The sequence below is a fragment of the Pistacia vera genome, unplaced genomic scaffold (genome assembly GCF_008641045.1).
Source record: "Pistacia vera cultivar Batoury unplaced genomic scaffold, PisVer_v2 Contig313, whole genome shotgun sequence".
Lineage (NCBI taxonomy): Eukaryota > Viridiplantae > Streptophyta > Magnoliopsida > Sapindales > Anacardiaceae > Pistacia > Pistacia vera.
Window position 1 is genome coordinate 121,727 of NW_022196128.1, and position 13,364 is coordinate 135,090.

The window sequence follows — 13,364 nt, forward strand, 5'->3', positions numbered from 1 at the left end:
GAGTTGTTTACTGATAGTATCTTCATAGACGCTCGACGTTCCATGCTCGTAGTACAATTTCATCATTAAGGTGTTCCAAGTGAAAGGATCTAGTGCGAGCTTTTCTGAGATCCTGAAAGGACCTTCTTATTTGGGCCCAAGTGCCCTTGAGTTCGCATTCTGTGCACTAAGATGACCTTTCTTAGAACTAGGTCGCCTACCCTGAAGTCTCGATTCTGGACTTTTAAGTTGAAGTATCTCTTCACTCTCTGTTGGTACGCGACAACTCTTATCTGAGACTTGGCTCGATGTTCCTCAATCAAGTCTAACTTCAAACAAAAAAGATCTTCATTAGACTCTTTGTTAAAGACCTCTCGCAGAAACAAGCTGACTCCAACTTCAACCAGGGCCATTGCCTCGCATCCATAAGAAATCGAGAAAGGGGTCTTTCCTATCGAGCTTTTGGTCGTTGTTCTGTATGACCATAAAGCCTCAGGCAGCTCGTCTACCCATCTTCCTTTAAAAAAGTTAGGCTTTTTCTTGAGGGTGTACTTGATCATCTTATTAATAGCTTCTACTTGACCATTAGCTTGAGGCTGGTAGACGACGGAGAAGTTTTTCCTTATGTTGAGCCTTTCACAGAACGATTGGAGGTCTTTCCAATCATACGATTTCCCATTGTTGGAGATGATAGTATGGGGGATTCTGAACCTACAAATGATGCTTTTGTAGATGATATCCTTCAGCTTGTTTGAAGTGATGGTCAACAAAGGCTCGACTTCTGCCAATTTGGTGAAGTAGTCAACTACGACTACCGCGAACTTGACACCTCCTTTCCCCTAAAGTCAAGGACCTATTAGATCGATTCCCTAAATTGCAAATGGCCATGGGCTTTTCTGCATAGTCAGCTCATGGGTAGAGCTTGCGGAATAACTGCGAACCTTTAACATTTGTCACATCTCCATACGAAGTTGGCCATATTTTCAAAGACTTTTGGCTAATAGTATCCTTGGCGGGGTACCTTGTATGCCAAAGATCGGCCCCCGGCGTGATTTCCATAGATATATTTGGGATTTCCCTCAGGATGTACTATGTATCCTCATGATCTACACACTACAGAAGTGGGGAGTTATAGCCTCCCATATACAACCTATCATTGATAAGTGTATATCAAGCTGATTTTGCTCGAAGAGTCTTGGCTTCATTTCTTCCCTTGGGCATTGTTCCATCTCTCAAGTACGCTGTTATTGAATCCGTCCAGCTATACCTTTGCCCTGTTACCAAAACCGATTCTTGTGATGCGAGGATGCTCAGACTTGGGAGGAATTTGAGAGGGATGAAATCAGTTGTTTCTTTGCTCATCACTAAAGCTAGACAAGCTAGAGTATCAGCCACTGAATTCTTTTCCCTTGGAATCTGTAGAACTGAGTAAGCTTTGAAATGCTCAAGCTCGAATTTTACGTTCTGGAGATATGATGCCATTTTTTCCTTTTTGGCGTGGTACTCTCCAGAAACTTGATAGACAACGAGCTAGGAGTCACTAAAAATTCTGATTGATTCTGCCCCTATTTCTTATAGGGCTACCAGTGAGCTCTCAACTCACTGATGTTTGGCTGCCATTTGGTAGAACTTGGCCAAACTCACGAGGTCATCACTCTAGAGTTCTTTCCATAACTCCATTTTCGACCTTATTCTAGTGATAAATAAGGTCCGAATTGATTCCTCAGGAGCATCCTCAACTTTGGACTGCTCGTTCTAGAACCTTGTTAAATACGAGGTCGAAGTTTCATTTTTCTCTTGACAAATGCTACTCAGATAACTGAATGGCATGACAAACTGTCTCCTTGCCTGGAGTTATTGGAGATAGAACGAGGAGAACTGTTGCCACGATTGGATTGAGTTCACCTTCAGCCTTTTGTATGACCGCTTGGAATCTCCAACTAAAGTGACCGCGAAAGAGCGGCACTTTGCCAGGTCGGAAACTTGATGTAGCTCCATCAGGTTGTTAAAGGAATCGAGGTGGTCTGTGGAATCCTTTTTCCCATTGAACTTATTCTCAAGCGCCCTAAATCCCCGAGAAAGAAGGGCTTGATGAACTTCCTCCGTGATTTCTTCCACCGAATATATATTCTAACGGGCTCTTAGATCGTCAAGCATTTTCTGCACCCGATCTAAGTCCTCATCATGAGGAGTTTTTTGACTACGAGCTTTGTTCAGCCTTACCTCGAGCAGATAAGTCTGAAGATCAGTTGCTTGGAAGCCTGCTCTGTCATGCGCACTAATGCACGAGGTGGAGTCATGATGGCTAGGATAGTAGGTGCTATCATGCTCCTCCGTACGTTGCTCATGACATTGGTTAAAACCGAAACGTCGGTTGCTGCCAGATTGGCGTGCATGGCTAATCTCACAAGCTTGAAAGGTTTGAGCTTGCCTTTGGCGTGGGTTAAAATTGGCACTCTGGTGATGGGTGTTTCGTTGATTAGGGCGAGCAACCCTTTGACAACCATTGCCCTCATTTTCCTTCATGGACTCCTTGCCCGATCGCCTCCCGGGGTTAATTTGCCCACAGGACTCATGCTTATGAGCAAAAGGTGCCTTGCGATGTCGAGGGTGACAGTCGCTCCTTGGTGTCGATGAACTAGATTGGTCACCAGCAGAGTTATTCCGACTCGTTGGAGTAACCTTTGTGAAGCGTGGTTGATCGAGGTCCCAGTTGGCCGGTTACTCGTTTCTTAACTCAGCCACATTTTGGTGTACTGCCTATGCCACCATCGTTCTTATCATCTCCATCAGGTGGTCATTCTAGGGATTAGAAGTCTCTACTCCTTTCTGATTTGCGACCTGTGGCATTGGCGGCACTGGTGGTCGACTTGGAGCAGCGATCTAACGCACCTCCTAGTGAGCGGCTTCCACATTGTCATGGTTTCCAATGGTTGTTTTGGATTTGGTACGTGATTTTGGAAATTTCAGATGATCGGTTGTTCGCTGAAATTGCTTCTTTCTTGCTGGAAATAAGGAAAGTAGGCGGAGACCCTCCTTCTAGCGCCAAAATGTTGATACGAAAATCGCACTAACCCGAGTGATCTGATTGACCTAGGTGGAATAGAAACCGATGTGTGGGTGATTAAAGATAACCAACAATTGAATGTAAAAAAATGCATAATAATGTAATGAACACAAACGATTTTTAGAGTGGTTTGGCAAGTTAGAACTTGAGCCTACGTCCACTATTATCTTATTGCTTTTGATGGATTACAAGAATAACAATAAGCTTGCCTAGAATAATTTTCTAACCCCTCTCTCATCGTTGGAGGGGGTTTATATACAAGATTTTAGCAAAGGAAAGAGATATAAATTTGAGATTGCGATCAGACTTGGTATGCAATCCGTGATTTCAGTGATTGAGTGCTAAGGTCGCGCTGCTATTGATGTTGATCTTATCTCTACAAGTATCAGAGATTGCTGTTTATCTTTGATCTATCAAAAACTGTTAAGATTGGTCGCTATGACGAGCTTTAGTTAGGTCGAGTTCTTTGGATCGAATGATTTTGGGTCGCACTGATTAGGTCGAACTACAACTCTGCAAACTTTCGAGATCTCCGAGCTTCCGAAAAAATCACACACACATCTTCCCTCAGTGTTCGGAGGTCATGTCGAGCTTCGAAAATTGAAGTTGTTCGATTTTCCATTCAGACTGAATTCCTTTGCCGGTTAACTCCCACATAAGTTGTTGAGTTTTTTTGCGAGCTTCATCATGTGACCTTAATCTCACCAGACGTGACCAATACTTGGCTTCTCAGCAGTGATGTCAAATATGAATTTTGAAAATGGAGGACATAAGGGGAATTTTGGAGTTGGCATGTCGCATAAATGCGGTTGACTTTTGCAGTTACTTTTGCTGGCGTGCGTTTTTATAGTTGGCCACGTGCGAAATTGAAGCAATGTGCGTTTGCCACTCGCAAAGTTGAGGTGACGTGCACCAGCGGTTTGATTGCTTGATCTGACAGTTGATCGCCCATCACAGATCGTCGCCACGTGTTACTGTTAAACGGCCCAGTAGCCGATGAATGGAGGGTTGAGATTCGTCGCAAATAAATGGTTTAGATTAATTCCTGCCATTTTGACTACTCGCTTGACACTATAAACGGGCTCGTTGCCTTTATTTTAACCTTACTTGAGAATTTTGAGATCATTCGACTATTATTTCTTTTGTCTTTGTAAGCATTTGTGCATTCTTTTCATGGCAACTTTTCAACGAACCTCTCCGTCATCTGCTTACAAGTAAGTGTTTTTACTTATTCTTTTTGGTTTCTTTGCTAGAGCACTTTGTTGTTAGGATGGCCATTGCCATGGCCTAGGTTAATTTAGGGTTTAAACCCTCTAACTTGGGTTTTAGGAGCATTTAGACGAGAACTACGGAATCCTTTGTTGGGTTCTTGGTTGGTTGCTGGGTTTCTTTGTAGCTCGCTTGTATTTCTGGGTTTAGTTAAAATTCTTGCAAGCGAGCTTTTGGATGCCTGAACTGAAGGCAAGTGGGATAGGTCGCTCGTCATTTGAGATTAACACTCGTTTCTTCATGTTTCATGTATCACCAATAAGCAACCAAACATGTCGTCCCCTAATATCAGCATCAAGAGGCTATTCGTAGAGGGCTCCCTAGTAGCTCTAGCTAATAGGGAAGGAAGCTCAGGAAGAGCTCGTTGCTAAGGCTCTTGACAGGAGTGCAAGCAGGGGGGTAAAATCTCGTGGAGTGAGGAAGCCCTTTATGCAAACCCCCGTTGATCAATTAGGTTTAGGAAAGATCCGACTTCGTCGGTCACCTTAGATGATTGGTCGGATAAAGGAGAGTTATCCTACCAGTAACTCTCTTCGCATTCCAGGAGAGTTCTTGCCAAAGGATCCCCTTAAAATTGGTGGCGATCTCTGAGACTCTTCTGAGCTGTGGTATGTCCATCCTACCTCTCGCATTTATTGTCGACGTTTTGAATCTTTCAACGATGTCCCCTTCAATTGACAGGGAATTTGTATATAATAATGATAGGTATGTACATAGCTTACATGTTGAACAAAATAGGTGAGCTGTCTGTAAAGAGCTTGTCCACTTGTACAGACTAAAAAGAGTTAGGACCAAACTTTTTACCTCTCCAAAGCGAGAAAGACCCATTTGAACGGGATGGTCGTCACCAGAAACTCAGAAATGGGATTTCGAGTACTTTTTCTACTTCTCGGGGGCAATGGCTTTTTTGCGAATAAAGCCTGTAAGTATCCTTGTCTTTTGTGTGGTTAAGCATCCATTGGTTGACTTCTAATTATGTTAGTTTTTCTTGTAGAGAACGTTGATCGAAGCTACATCGGGGAAGACTATAGGAGCTGCTTAAGAGCTTTTAGCAACCTACCCGAAAGTTGTTATGACGTGACCAACTAATCACGCTTCCTCAGCTGATTGCTTTTGAGTTCTGTCCAAATTTTACGAAATTCCAAACATCTTTGAGAAAGGTAAAGTGTATGTAGTGCTCGCTTTCTCATATATTCCCCTATTTTTCTTCATAAGGTGTGAGCATTTTCTATTCTGGAGAGATATTCGCCAAGAAGCCCTATAATCTCCAAAAAGAATCTTGGCCTGCACTACTGTGAAGAAGTAGGCCGAGGCTTCTACAAAATCGACCGAGGTGTGTGACCTCGCGGCCTGTTGTTAAGAGGATGTGGGCAAGCTTAAAGGGGCTCTAAACTCGAAGAAGCTTGCAGTTGTCTCCAAAGAAGTTGCAAAGAAGAATGCTCTCGAGCTCTAGAATAGCTCAAAGAAAAAGGTTGTCGAGTCGGGGAGGGCTCGAAGAAAATGTTGTCGAGCCTATGGAAGGCTTGAAGAAGGTAGTGGCAGACTCCCATACTTTAGCGAAGGGCTTGGCCAAAAAGAAGAAAGCTCCGGGGCTAAGGCTACCAAGCAAATAAGTGGGCAAAAGACTTTGTCACAGAGGCGTGGCAAAGAGGAAAAATACGAGGAGCTCGAAGCCAAGATAACAAGTTGATAGACGAGCTGCTAGAGCATATTGTTGCAGGGGCAGCCATTGTAAGGACGCAGTGTCTAAGAGGCACTATTAACAATACAAAGCGATGCCTCCACACGAGCTGTTGTCTCGCACACAGATGTCACGAAGGTAAGAATAGCTTGTTTATCCCTTTTGATTTTTTTTCCTTTTTCAAAGTTATTCATGCTTTTTTTTTTTTCCTTTCAAGCTTGCATGTTGACCCAAATTCTTTATCATGAATACTTTGCGATGCTGAGAACTTGCCAAATCTCAAGAAGAAGCGATGAAGTTCAAAGAAGAGGCTTTGGAGAAGACTAAGAAGTTGGAGGAGGAGAAATGTGCTGAGAGACGAACTTGACCAAGATAAGGTGAAGCAAACCGAAGTCCTGGCTCTCAAGCAAAGGGAGTTCAATGATAAGCTCTCTCAGGTCGAGGTAGCTAAGGAAAAGGTGACCAAAGATCGGGACCTTTACGAGGTCTCAATAACAAGCTAATTTCCAAGCTCACAACTGCTCAAGCCATGGCTAAGGATCTAGAGAACCAGCAGATACATCAGGATATTTAGCTATTGCAAGCTCAGGAGGATTGCAAAGAGGCCATAGCAAACGTCACCAATCTGAAAGAAGAGGTGGAAATCCTGTCTAGAGACGTCGGTTCACTGGTCCAGTTCAGTGCATGTGGGAGAGCAACCCCTCGCTTAACTTCTCTCCATCCTCCAGAGTACTAAACGAAGGTTGAAAGGATGAAAGACAAGGTCGTGGGCTTGGAGTTTGTTTATCCAGATAGCTCTGAGTCTAATTTAGGTGAGAATGAGATCGTGGAAGAGAAACTGTGATCGAGGATGTTATCTCACTTGCTCATCCTCGATTGTTGCCAAAAATGCTCTTGCCTCGGATGAGCCACCAAAGGATCCTCCTCAACTCCGGCACAAGACTAAGCTCCAAAATGCTGCCCCAAAAATTGTTTTTTTTTTTTTTTTTTTTTTTTTTTTTTTTTTTTTTTTTTTTTAGTAATATGAATGATCGATCAATAAAGATGGAATTTTTACAGTATAATCTCTATTTCATTATAGTTGTTTGTAGTTCCTCTACAAAGTCATCTAGTTTGTCTGATCGAACTAGCTGGATATATCAAATTTTGCTCTAAAGTTATGCATTGTCCGCTTTCTTAGAATTTTTCAACACATGAGAGTCTTTTCTTGCGACGACGTCAAGTTAGGGCTAGCTGCCCGTCTCGAGTCTTAATCATCGAGTTATGATTGACTTTCTCCTGACTGCTTTTCTCGGTTGTTTTCTGAGTTGCTTTTGGTCGGTTTAGGGATACACCCTTGTTGAGCTCGACTATGGCATGGCTATATACCTAGGTCGCTTTTTCAAGCTCTAGACTTCGAGTTTCTTCTATGGTAACCACTTAGACTGCGATCTTGATAGGCTCAAAAAACACAACTTGATTGTTAAATAATACTTGTTTTATATTGATGAAATGTTGACCATAAATGGCCTTACGACTTATAATAATAATATAACATAAACTAAGAACAAGGAACTGGACTCGAGTTGAAACTGATAATCCCTCCGTTGATGCTCCAGTATTCCATGCTTGCAAGGCTACTGTGACATTTAATTATTCAGGTGAAAGGTTCCTGGTGTGAGCTTTTTCGAGGTCTTGAAAGGACTCTCCCATTTGGGCTCAAGTGCCCTCAAGTTTGTGTCTTTTGCCCTAGGGAAAATTTTCCTTAGGACTACATCCTTTACCTCAAAATCATGATTCCTCACTTTTGAGTTGAAGTATCTCTTTTCCTGTTATTAACATGAGGCTATTCTCAATTGAGATTTAGCTCGATGTTCTTTGATCAAATCCAACTTTAAGCACAATGATTATCTTTGTCAAAGACTTCTCTCCGCAATCAGCTAACTTCAACTTCCACTAGGGCCATTACTTCGCATCCATAAGTGAGTGAAAATGGGGTCTCTCCTGTCAAGCTTTTGGTTGTGGTTCTGTACAACCACAATACGTTGGGTAGCTTGTCTGCCCATCTCCCTTTAAGGGAGTCAAGCTCTTTCTTCATATTGTGCTTGATCACTTTGTTCACTACTTCGACTTGACCATTAGCTTGAGGTCAATAAATGGCCGAGAAGCTTTTCCTTATGCCGAGCCTTTCATAGATGACTGAAAATCCTCATAGTCAAACTGTTTCCCATTATCAATGATGATAATGTGTGGGATTCTAAACCTGCATATAATGTTTTTGTAGATGAAATCCTTCAGTTTGTTTGATGTTATTGTTACCAATGGCTTGGCTTCTGTCCACTTGGTGAAGTAGTCGATTGTGACTACTGTAAATTTCACTCCTCCTTTTTCCCTGAGGTAGTGGGCCTGTCAAATCAATTCCCCAAATTACGAATTGCCATAGGCTTGTTAGAGTCGTCAGCTTTTGAGGTGGAGCTTGCGGAATGTCAACAAATCTCTGACATTTGTCGCATTTCTGAACTAAGTTGACTACATCATTATAAACTGTCAGCCAGTAGTATTCCTATTGAAGTACTTTGTATGCCAAAGGCTGCCCCTTGGTGTGATTTCCACAGATCCTCTATGGATTTCCCTCAGAATGTAGTCCGCCTCTTCGTGATCAACACATCGCAATAGTGGAGTGTTTTAACCTCGCTTGTATAGCTACTCATTGATAAGGGTGAAGCGAGCTAATTTTGCAAGGAGGGCTCTAGCTTCATTTCTTTCTTCGGGAACTATTACATCTTTCAAGTAGGCCATTATGGAATCCATCTAGCTATACCTTTGCCCCGTTGTCATTACTACTTCTCCTGATGCAAGGATGCTGGGACTTTGTAGAAATTTAACGGGAATGGAGCTCGTAGCTTCTTTACTTATTGCCAAGGCTAGGTGAGCTAATGTGTCAGCCATTGAATTATGTTCTCTGGGAATCTATTATACTATATAGCTCTTAAAAGACTCAAACTCAGATTTTACCTTTCGGAGATAGGATGTCATTCTCTCTTCCTTGACTTGATATTCCTCAGAGATCGATGTACAATGAGTTGAGAATCACTATAGATCTTGATTCATTCTATCCCTATTTCCTTGGCCAAATGGATTCCTACGAGCATGGCCTCATACTCTGCTTCATTGTTTGAGGCGATAATGTTAGTAAATGATCCAGTAACGCAGCGAAAAAACAAAACATTTACGACACAAATCGTTACTTAGAACCAAGATCTAGGTACAAATTTACAGTTTATATATATTAAATAAGAATCTACAGATTTTAGTTTAGAGTTTAAGAAATCATACGCACGTTTAGAGGCTCCTTCAAGTTTGTCTCTGAACAAATTTCGCTACCGACCCAAGTGTAGGATCGAGCCAACCTAGTCCACACAAAGATAACTCTAACGAACTAAAGAGGGATTTGCTAGATCCTCTTTAGTCTTTAAGAACCAAGAAGAAAACAAGTGTATTTGATTTTAGCAAAAAGCAAACTGGCGTGGAGAGTGTTTAAAGGGGCTGGAATTTTTCTTTCATTGATTGAATGAGTGAATTCATTTATTTCACAAAGTGTGCACTTATATAGTGCACACTATACCCTATTCCATTATGGAATGGGCTTGGGCTCCAACCCAAACACCCCTTGTATCCAAACATCCCCTTTAAGATATTTTTTTAATTTTAATTTATCATTATCTCAGTTAAATTCAATTAATATATATTTACAATATATATTAACATTTAACAATAATGATAATTTATTTAAATATATGCGAACACATATTTAAACGTAATCTCACTTATTTAATTTTAATATCAAATTAAATAAAGGCTACAACCTCAGCAAATATAATTGCACTGTGAAATTACCAAAATACTTTTTGGCCTAAAAAGACGAAAAGACCCTTCTTCTTAACTAATTCTTAAATTATCTTCTATGTGTGTGACCCTTAGGTTTCTCATCATACCGGTACTGTGTAGTATCGTGATTAACACCAATTAATCTTCTCACTACACAGAAACCAAGATTGGCCTATAGCAAGGCATCTTGGCCACCCGATAGATTCGGATTCAGCGAAGCAGCTACCTGTCAACGATATGGTTACCGTACAATCCGATCCTTTCATCATCCGTTATCTCAACGAGACCGAGGCATAGAAATAGTGTCAACCTTCAGTTACTCTCGATATTATGTATTCAGTTACTGGACCAATGACCTATATTATAAACTGGATAGAGCAACAACTCAATCCCACTGTGGCCAGTTTTAATGTCATTGCCATTTACTGAATTGCGCTGTGAGATAACTTCTCTCTTACCCAGGAGTGACGAATCCTATGTCCATCCACCATAGTCTTGATACACTCCTTAATGCAGCCAATCACCACCGTATTGACAACTCTGAATAGAACTGCGTTAGGCTAGTGTCAAACTACACCAATTGGTGCACAAGGCGCTCCGGCGATCTCAAGTCTAAGGATCACATGCACCACCATTCGTTAGAGGATTTGTTCCATAGACACTGGGGTTACCATCCATATGGAATCCTCTGGTGGATCAGTCCAGTGAACTTGCCCATAGCAAGCACCCATGTGTTGCACCAAGTTGTCACCAAACAACCTTGACAAGTGAGATCAGTCATTGCCTTTCGACAGGGTTGTTCAATACTATGATAGCCTTACCGTATTATCTGTGCCCTTACTTCAGAATAATACTGGGGCTACGGACATTTCTAGAATGACCACCATATGTGCTCATAGGGTTCTCACTATCAAGATTTGAAAAACTTGATACCCTCATCACGGTTCTACCATTCTAAGGACATATATCAATACATACAATGATGATTTACGCGATATATTATAAAATGCCTTTTATTGATCACTGAACATTATTACAAAGAGTCAATTCTACAATAATTGATTAGCTCTAGGGCATCTACTCTAACAATCTCCCACTTGCACTATAGCCAATCATTTATGTATTTAATACCAAATGATCTCAAGTGCCTTTCATGCTTCTGCTGTGACAGAGGCTTTGTCAGTGGATTTGCGAGATTGTCGTCAGCATACACTTTACTAATCTGCACATCTTTCCTCTCAACTATCTCTCTGATGAGATGGAATCGTCTGAGTATGTGTCTGGACTTCTGATGAAACCGTGGCTCCTTGGCTTTAGTAATTGCTCTATTGTTGTCACAATAGATGTCTATAGGATCAACAATTATGGGAATCACACCAAGTTCAGTAACGAACTTCTTATCCAGACTGCCTCCTTGGCCGCATCTAACAATGCAATATACTCAGCCTCCATTGTAGAGTCTACTACTATGCTTTGCTTGGAGCTCTTCCAACTCACTGCACCCTCATTGAGACAAAATACAAACCCTGATTGCGATTGATAATCATCTTTGTCCATTTGGAAACTAGCATCACTGTATCCTCTTACAGTGAGCTCATCTTCCCCTCCATAAACTAAGAACATATCCATAGTCCTCTTCAGGTACTTAAGAATATTCTTGACAGCCATCCAGTGATGCTTACCTGGATCCGATTGATATCTACTACAAGTGCTTAAAGCACATGAGACATCAATCTGAGTATATAGCATGACATACATAATAGATCTAACTGCTGATGCATATGGGATCCTCTTCATCCTATCTCTCTCATCTTGTGTTCTAGGACACAATTCCTTAGAGAGATAAACACCATGTGACATCGGAAGAAATCCCTTCTTGGATTCTTTCATACTGAATCTTTTTCAGTACTTTGTCAACATATGCACTCTGACTTAGGCCAAGCAACCTACGCGATCTATCACGATAGATCTTTATTCCAAGAAGGTAAGTTGCTTCCCCTAAGTCCTTCATGGAGAAGTATTTGGATAACCAAGTCTTTACCGACTGCAAGTTCGGTATGTCATTCCCTATCAGAAGTATGTCATCGACATACAATACTAGGAATGCCACTGTGCTCCCACTCACTTTCTTGTTAACACAATGTACCTATGATATTGTCACATATATTTATTTCAATGTGCATGACATCCAAATTGTGACGTAATAAGTTCTTTTACCAATATGGCCATTTAAAAAAGAAAAAGTGCTTTTCTCCCTCCAATTTAGGTTGTTTTGATTTTTATCATTTATCTGCTTCTTTTTAGCCTTACCAAATGTAATAGGTTGAAGCATTTGCAATTGGTTCAACAAATCATCTTCCGACATCTTCTTGGGAGCAGAACTTTTCTCCAATTTTCCATCAAAGGAAGACTTGTTCTCTCACCATTTATGATTCATAGGTAAAAATCAACGAGCCCCCATGTAAGAAAACTTACGACCATATTGAATTCAAGTAGATGGGGTCCTCTCATTGCATGAAGGACAAGCCATTGCTCCTTTAGTACTCCACCCTGACAAATTACCATATGTAGGAAAATCATTAGTTGTCCATAAAAGTGCAGCATGCATGCAAAAATTTTCCTTTTTTGAAGCATCAAAAGTCTCAACTCCATAATGCCATAATTCATGTAACTCTTGTATTAAAGGTTGCAAGTACACATCAATGTCATTCCCAGAAGCTTTAGGCCTGGGTATTAATAATGATGGCAAACAATAGGGTTGCTTCATACACATCCAAGAAGGTAAATTATATAAATTAACAATTACTAGCCAAGTGCTATACGAAACACTAATATTACCAAAAGGGTTGATTCCATCATATGCTAGCCCAAGTCTAACGTTACGAGGCTATAAGTAATAGAAATATGGGAATAATTCATCAACATCAAACTTTAAGCACAATATAAATAAGAAACTTTACTATAACTAAATTCCCCTATGTTTGAAATATTATGGTCATAGCTCAATAATGCCTTTTTCTTTCATTTATTTATTTATTTATAACTCAGTGATTTATTTTATTGTAAATAATACCTTTTTAGAATACCAACAATATGAGTAGGCGTGAAGATTTAGTTAAAGGAAAAAGAAAAGCTAAGCCCGCTGACAAAAAGAGTGATCCTGCTGATAGTATCTCTCGGGGATATGCAAAAAACTCATCATGAAGCACAACTCAATAAGGTGCAATCTACTACAAACAACATTGAGAAGTCATGTCTTAATCACCATGCTCTTATACAACCAGAAAAGGCAACTGATTCTATTGGTAAACATCATTTAGTAATCTATTTTTTTAATGTTTTCCTGATCACCAAATCAATTCAGTGTTATGTCTATCATGTACACTCATTATTAATATTGTTTGTTAGTTTATTTAATATTCATCTAACTTGAATTTACTTTTTATTTTTATTTTTATTTTTTTTATTTTTTTTTATAATAGGAAGAATGGGCATACCAGA